This window comes from Macrosteles quadrilineatus, unplaced genomic scaffold (assembly GCF_028750875.1).
Source record: "Macrosteles quadrilineatus isolate MER2022 unplaced genomic scaffold, UCM_ALF_1.0 Scaffold_1__1_contigs__length_201487025, whole genome shotgun sequence".
Lineage (NCBI taxonomy): Eukaryota > Metazoa > Arthropoda > Insecta > Hemiptera > Cicadellidae > Macrosteles > Macrosteles quadrilineatus.
Genome location: NW_026542594.1, coordinates 193,123,164 through 193,131,588, shown reverse-complemented (window position 1 = coordinate 193,131,588; position 8,425 = coordinate 193,123,164).

The following is an 8,425-nucleotide window of genomic DNA, read 5'->3' as shown; positions in this document are numbered from 1 at the left end:
ACTCATTAAAACGTATCCTATTTTAACATAAATACAACAGTTTTAAGGAGATGTGTGAGTAAAATCCAATCGGGCAAATGTTAATTCGTTTGGACTGAAGGGTTGCTGCAGCGGGGTTATTTAAATAATAATTGACGTATACATTTATGGTATATAGTCAATGAAATAATCCATCTACAAATACTATAAATAAGCTCACAACGTCATGCATGATTAAATAGTTTAAGACTATTGTTCCACAAAGCACTTAATCCCGAAAGTTGAAATATTTCCCTCTTAATATTCGGCTACGAGTGACGCAAAAGTTAACCATTTACTCTTAAATTACGACATCTTTATGGCGCTACTTGACTTCCACTTCCTTAATAGTCGATAACAGTTGAGGCCAAACTTTTCGCATATTTTCCAAACTTACACTTTAATTTAATAATTTTAAGTAGGTTGCTCTTTATGTGTCTTTTTCTGGTCAATATTTATTGATTTTGATTTTTCGAGTGGCTAAACGTGTAACCTTTTAAGAATAATCTAATTTTTTAACTGCTTTATTTTTGTATGTGGTACTGTATTGTTTGTATTCCATGGATATAAATAAATATTTCCATTAAAAATACTTTCGGTTTATTTATTGTATGTGAACAATTATATCGAAAAGATTTCGCTTCTACCTACAGAATCACTTTGAAAATGTATACACATTTTTAATAACCGTACAACTTGTATTTCTGTCAAAAGCTAACAATATGTTATTTTTATCATGCTGCCGTTAAAACTGTTGTTTTCAATGAATTTGTTGTTCTTTTCCTCCCTCGGACAAAAAGAATCTCCCAGATTTGAGAACATCAGCTGAACACGAATCCAACTTTTAATCCAACTATTAGTCTGCAAATTTCTTGAAGAAAATGGTTACAGTAAATTAATAAACGTATTATCTTATCGTTATTGAAATGTATTTGGGTTTATAACCGTGTGTCATTGGATAACTATTAATCAACATAATGCAAATATAAATGTAAAATAGTTTCATTCATTTGAATATAACTCACTGTAATATCTATTATTTTCTTTCCTTCCTTGTTTTGTTCATAGTAGTACTTTTCATAAAATCAATGGAATACAATGGTGACATTTAGCAATAATATGACTTTTGCTAATTGTTATGAAATTTTACTAGTATTGCGTTTAGAGTAGTGAAAGCCATTTGAGCAAAGTGATCATGTTTCATGAGTTTTTCATAAAGTAACAAATTTAAACTATGTCTATATACTTGGTAAGTTTAGCCAAAGTATGTTCAGCCGTTATTGAGTGATTATGTAACAAAGTTAGCATTGAAGCCGGTCTTAAAGAGCTTCACTCAACTAGAATAATATATAGTTTGTTGAAGAAATCGTGTTAAATCTGAAAAAAATTAAATTAGGAAATAATTTAGAAGTCTAGTCTCAACACAAACACAAATTGTTTACACGATCATACATCCAATAAAAACTACAACCTTTGTTCGTTTCGAAAATGTTACATTTCTAATCTGACACAATTTCCGAATATATTTTCTGCGAAGACAATAAAAGTGGGCCGCAATACAGTATTTTTGAAATATAGTGAGAGAAAGTTGTAACTCGAGAAAACAGATTCAGCGATGTGTAACAAGTGCGAGACCGACTCCGTTACTTAACATTTTTATTGTTTTGTTTATGTCAAGACAGACTGAGCTGAAATGGGAGCAATCTTTGAAGTCGTATAGTGACAAGAAAACATCTGGTCTTATAGATATTTTTATTAATTTTATTTTAAATTTATTTTGTTTCAAGATTAAGTGTATATACTTAAATTAAGAATATTTAAATTATAATATGATTTTAATGGTCAAATTTTAGGGTTGGGAGTATGCAATTTAAAATGTACTAAAATGTTAGTTGCGTCTTCTTAACTAGTTTGAGTTAGTATAATAGAGACAAGTATAAATTTGAAGAAACGTTTTTTTCCTAGACTCTAGTTAGGGATCGATTTCACACTACTTCAGGCTAGACCTAGAGGTTGCAGTATTATCACTTAGATAATATCCACTAGAGATTTTAAACCGGGATCTCAAAGACCGAAGTCCCACGCTCTACCATTAGACCAGCTCCCCCATTAAGAGTGTGATAGTGTTATGTTAACTCAAACTACTCGAGAATGTAAAAGTAACGAGTATATGATAAATTAAAAGGCACGCAGAATAGACACAAGGATCTTACACATGGAAAAAACGTAGTTAACAGTTAGGGGACTTAAAATTTTCTATCAATATCACTAGAAAGATTTTAATTTAACATTTTTGAAACTTTTAAAACATTATTTCTCGAATACGCAATACCAAAGGGAATGTGAATAAATTTACAAAGAGTACACATTCAGGGTTTTTCTTTATGAAAAAATATATTCTTCTGAGGTTAAGTATGAACCGAACACTGGGTCATAAGTGAAATTTTTATTAAATTTGACATCTGACTAAATAAAAAGGTTAAATAAACTTGAAACCAAAATAGATTTTCCTTATTGCTCCTAAATATGTAATTACTTAACAAGAAAAAAATATTAATTTCAGCCCATTCTATACGCAAGATAATTTATCGCATCAAAAAGGCAAAACAACACACTTGAGAGGATCCACAACAAATATCACAAAGAATTACTCTGACAAAGCGTTGTTTTCTCGGAGGGTGGAAATTGAATCACACGCGTCACGTCGCCGTAATGAAGCTTTCCCTCATCGAGATAAACACAGATACGAATTTAACTAATTCATCTCGACAAAAACAACAGTATAAAAATAACCCTTGGGGAAAATACAAATTATTTACAAGAGTATACCTGTAAATGACGTCTAATCTTTCAGCGGTGCCTTTGCTATCGGCCGAGGAAAAAGTAAAATATGGTAGTTTGTGGTTTTTTTTTTCATTTTGAAAATGTGTTACCTTAATTCTAAGCTATTGTTGTTTTTGACATTTGAATAAAAACACACTTTATTATCTTCCCTGCAAGTACTCATGAAACCGAAAGTCATTTAAACAGGAAATAAGTCTGACTTTTAAAAGGGAACATTATAATGAAAATCCAATGAGGCAAATGCAAATTCGCTCAGTCTGTAAGCTTGCTGCAGTGGCGGTATATTTTTAACTCGTGACAGTGGAACTATGGGAATCGGTTATGGTATGAATTTAATTTAATGAAGTATACAAGTCGAGTATATATACATACAGTGATGTTATTTTACAAAATTATCATAATCTAAACACTAGCATCATACTACCCTACTTTGTAAGTGATACAACCATAGATGAAGTAATATAATTATCATATTACTTCATCTATGATACAACCTTAAACTTAGTCAACGTTTGAACTAAATGTAATTATGTATTCCTTTATTCAAAATATTTACACCTGTAGAAAATGAACTCACCCCTACTTTTTGATTGTAATTAAATTATAGAAATCATGGCGCGTTCACATGTCACAAAACGGTTAAAAATTATAAATAACCTGGTAGATATATTTTATTTTTTCTATTAATTAATTAGTTTACAATTACATTATAAAACCTGCTGATACATGTTACTCCGTAGGCCAAGGTGGGCATTTGAGTAGCATCTGACCTTTGGGTCAAGTCATCAGATATTAGGTTGGTACAACTGTCAAGCTTAAGAGGATTGGTCAGTTCAAATGATCTCTAGTGTTATCGGTGGCTTTAATACTAGTCCGGTCATCATGAAACGTTTGCGTCTTGTAAAATATTTTATAACATAAACATAAGATTTTATAAGATAGACAATTTTAAATTGTTTATGAACAATTTAAGCTACGTAAAGTTGGGAGATTCGCCCTATTTACACCGTAATGTAAAGTTCAGAAAATCTCTGTTGATGCGGTTATGAAGACAATTATAACTGTTATCAAAGGATGCTGTCGCAGAGATTCTCTCGACTTTCTATCAGGCATTTGCCTGATTACATTTTCATTCGAGTGTGCCCTTAAGTTGTGATATTTATTCCCTATTCCAATAACATTACCGTAGGTTAAATTAGGGTTTGGTGCTACAGGATAAAAATAAGTGTGTTTATTGGTGAAAGTTTATAGCTTAGTATGAAATAAAAAAATTTGCCAAATTGAATCATTTGAGTTTTTTTTTCAATACTGGATATGAATTGCAATATATTTTTTAATAGGCCTGAGTTGTACAAGCGTATCATTTCTCAAAAGATAGAATTTTAATTGTACATTACATAGTAGAATGAATAGGAGGTGTTTTTCTCAGAAACCCATTGCTTATTAGACGATTTGAACACCAGAATGATGAATTATAAATGGACTACGGGAACGGGTGCAATGATTTGAGTTGCAATTTGCATTTTCTCTCTGAATCATTTTATAGAGATTAAAACACCACTAATTTAGATTATTGAAGCGTTGTTGTACGCTAAATGGTTACGGAGAGAAGCTCAAAAACTTTGATTGAAGATGCCCATGTCACTTTTACAAACAGTATAAATAAACTGTTTAGTTTGTTTGTGGTGATAGTTTAATAATCGCAAACGTACTAACTAAAACAGTTTACTTACACCTTTTATAAAAATAACATGTGCATCTTCAATCTTTTTGAGCTTTTTTATTGAACTTTATTCCCCCAAATTTCAATAACAATATGACGGACAACTTCAGGTTACAAACAATTTTATTTACATTTCATTGATCCTATTTACCTAAATAAACATTTGTGCACTGACTTCCAATGGCCAATGGGAATAAACACATGTGAGCGAAAAGTTCCGATTGTTCAGCAATTTGCTGGAATATATGTTGAAGTAAAATCGTTTTATAAGTCGAGAGGTAAAAGAGTCCCTTGCGGAATAGTGACAAACAGTACAAAGTGCTCTTTCCCCAGTGTTCCCGTAGGGTAAAATCTGATTCTCTTGAGAAAAGCAGATTTTCTTCCGATCTTTGTGTTCCAATTTTATAAATACATACAATAAAACACAGTAAATATGGAGTATTTTGTTAAAATAAAATGCGCAATCAAGTTGAAATGTGTATTTTAGTAAAATTATAAATTTTGGAAATTTATCTAACACCATTTTTTTATCAGGCACAGAATTGGTTTTAGATTGATTTAGATGTAAGAAGTATCCACTTTAGATATATATCATAGCTATACTAGCAAAGAATTTACGGCAAACTGTTGCCAAATTATACAAGCTATTGCGGTCAGTCTAGTGGTAGAAAGTGAGATTTATATTTTTAAGTTGTCCTCAACTTAAAAATACCCCACTTCAAAAAAAAAAAAAAATAAAGAACTCCAAAAAGTATAGGACGATTAGGGGAGTTTTACAGCTGTCATATCTGAAACTATTCCGAAACCCCGGGTAGCTCTTCTCAGCTCTTCTCCTACGTTTACTCATCATAATTATTGATATTCTTAAAGGATGAGTAAAATTTGTACCGCTTAGTTTATCAACTGAAATTGCTTCATCCACTTGAAGTTTTTTTAAAATTTTGCAATATAGATATATATGCTTAAAAAATGGGAAGAGTAAATGTATATTATGTGTAGTTATTTAATTTCATTTATGGTTACACTATATTTTTCCGCTTGCGATTAATTAAATCCGTTATTATGTAAGAAAAACGTTTATAATCCCACTTAGATAGGATTTGCCTTCAAAACGTGATCGAAAATGGTTGCAGTATTTGTAAACAACATTTGTAAACATATCAGTGACAGCTAGAAAAAATAATCTTGATCCGAACAGCTGTTCGTTATTTCATAGATCATTATGTGAGAAAAATTGGACGAAAACTTGACAAAAATCGCACAGAACTGCATTTTTGAACGTCCATAATTTTATTTACTAAGTAGTGAGGCCATATTTTAATGGCTAAAGACACTCTTGCCAATCCAGTGAATAACATTAAAACGACTTGGATGTTGATAGGTACTCTCGTTTTCATGGAGAAGATTGCGTAAAATGCCATCTTGAGTGTTACAGACAGCCAGACAGACAGAAATTTAGATGAGACTTGTTTCCGCTTCTTTAATGTATAAAACGTAAAAATAACCTAAAAGTTTATGATTTTGAGCAATGTACAGACAAAACTCTAATTTTATTTATATAGATAGATAGGAATTTACAATAACATAGTAGACGATTAATTTTGTAAATTTTAATATATTTAGTGGCAAACAAACGAACTATATATATAGGAGTATTTTCTCTGCATAAAAATCTCCTTACTCACTTTAAAATTCCCTCTGCACAATAGTTTTGTGTTTTTTGTAATGCCTTATCAATGATGAGCTCAAACAAGAAAAAAGATTATTCAGAAAAATCATGCATTTTTGACTATATATTTAACAAACTTAACACGATAATGTTTATTTTTTATTTCCATTTTAAACAACAGCTCGTCAGTTAATTTGAGACTTGGTGTTGTGTCAGATGAAGAGAAACAATGCTTGGAGCGGATGATCATTTGTTATGAGTATTGTAAGGGGAGTTTACCATGAGAATGGCAGTCTGACTACAATAGCACAGTGACTACAATGGTACTTCACCTCAAGATACAACTGTACAATCCGAACTGTAAATATATCTCTTACATCAACCGGGTACAGTCCCGCCAAAATAATTATCGGATGAAATATTAGTTTGATATACAGGATGTTACCAAATTGTCTGGACATATTTTCTGGACTTGTTCCTTGGGCTAATACAATCATAAAATGCCACATAAGTATGGGCCTCTAGGACTACTATACTTCTCTGTAAAATAACAAATAATAATTAATATGGAAGTTGTATAAAATTGCGTAGCTGAATTTAGAAAAAGGAAAACTGATAACTTGGTTGTTTGTCATCCGATTTTAACAAACAAGGTCTCATTTGATTGAATTTAAATTCTCTATCTTGATCTGAAAAAATAATTTCCTTAATATTTACGGTTTTCATGAAATTTGCATTAAAGACCGCCATATTGAAACGGCTTGAGATACTAAAACGAAACTTTTTAACCTTATTTTACCTAAGTACAATACATATTTATACCAATTTTGAAATTCCTATCTTTAAAAATTCCCAAGATATAAAATAATTCTTAAAAATCACAAAGAGACCGACAACTAGAAATCCAGGCATTTTAGACCCTAGCCCAAGGAACAAATCCAGAAAATATGTCTAGACTATTTGGAAACACCCTGTATAAATTTTTGTATTGAGTACGAACATGGTAATCCAATAGTCTTTTTAAGAAGAATCGTTTTCACTGTTCTGCGCTGGTTAGGTTAGGTTAGTTTAGGTGGCTTAGTTAAGTTTGTGATAATGAAACAAGGATGTAATTATGTTTTCACTTTCAACTTATTATTTCAAATAAGCTAAATAAATTTTTTTTTGTAATTGTGATTGTTCTGATTATTTTTATTATTAGATCCTTCATTGATGCTGTGTAGAAAAGGACAGTTTTTAAGTGCTCCTAAATTGTGGAAGAAATGTTGTATTTGACTGTTAAACAACCCATTCCCAAACACTACGGATAGTCTACTAGGGAATTTTTTTTCCTGTATTCACCCTTTTGTATGTATAAAGTTTATTCAGGAATAATGATATTTTGATTTGATTAATAGTGTTTATTTTTAAACGTGGATGAAGACCATCGAGTATCACCCAAGAAAACAAATAATTTTTTGTGTGTTAAAGTGTTGTAGGACTGAAGGTTGAGGAGAAAATGAAAAATCCAGTAGATTTAAAATTCCCATGTAATTCTTATGGAGGAAAAGACAACTTGTAGTTTCCTTGTTAATATTGAGCAAATTTGTCATATTAATCTAATTACCCCTATACTATAATTGTTTGTTGAAAATCTTGTTCCCTATCCCATAGCAGCAAACCTGTGCACTCTTCAAATATGTTATTCAAATAGGAAATAGATATGACTTGTTCATGGGAATATATAGTAAAACTTTAAGGAGACAAATTTAAAATTCACTTGGTGTGCAGGGGAATTTAAAGGTGGATTGACATAGGTCATCGTGATAGATGTTAAAAGCCACGTATTGGACGATGATGCAGAGGCACTCGACCAAAACCTTTATCTGAAGGGTTTGCTCTACTTACCCCGAACAGTAAACATTGTCCATGTATTGTAACACTTATTTATAGACTTTGTTGGGCTCTTTCGAACTAAAACTTAAACTTAAAATTTATTTTATACTGCACTTTCAAGTTTTATCTTGATGAATTTTAAAGATATGTTTTAGCATTGCTAGTAACGTATTGGATGGTTTAAACTTTTATTTTCCAAAGTGACTTCATGGGTTAAAATTTAAAGTTGCGATGTTAAATAACATACTAGTTTTAAACATTTTTTTCCACCAAGACTGATGTACGAATAATATGAT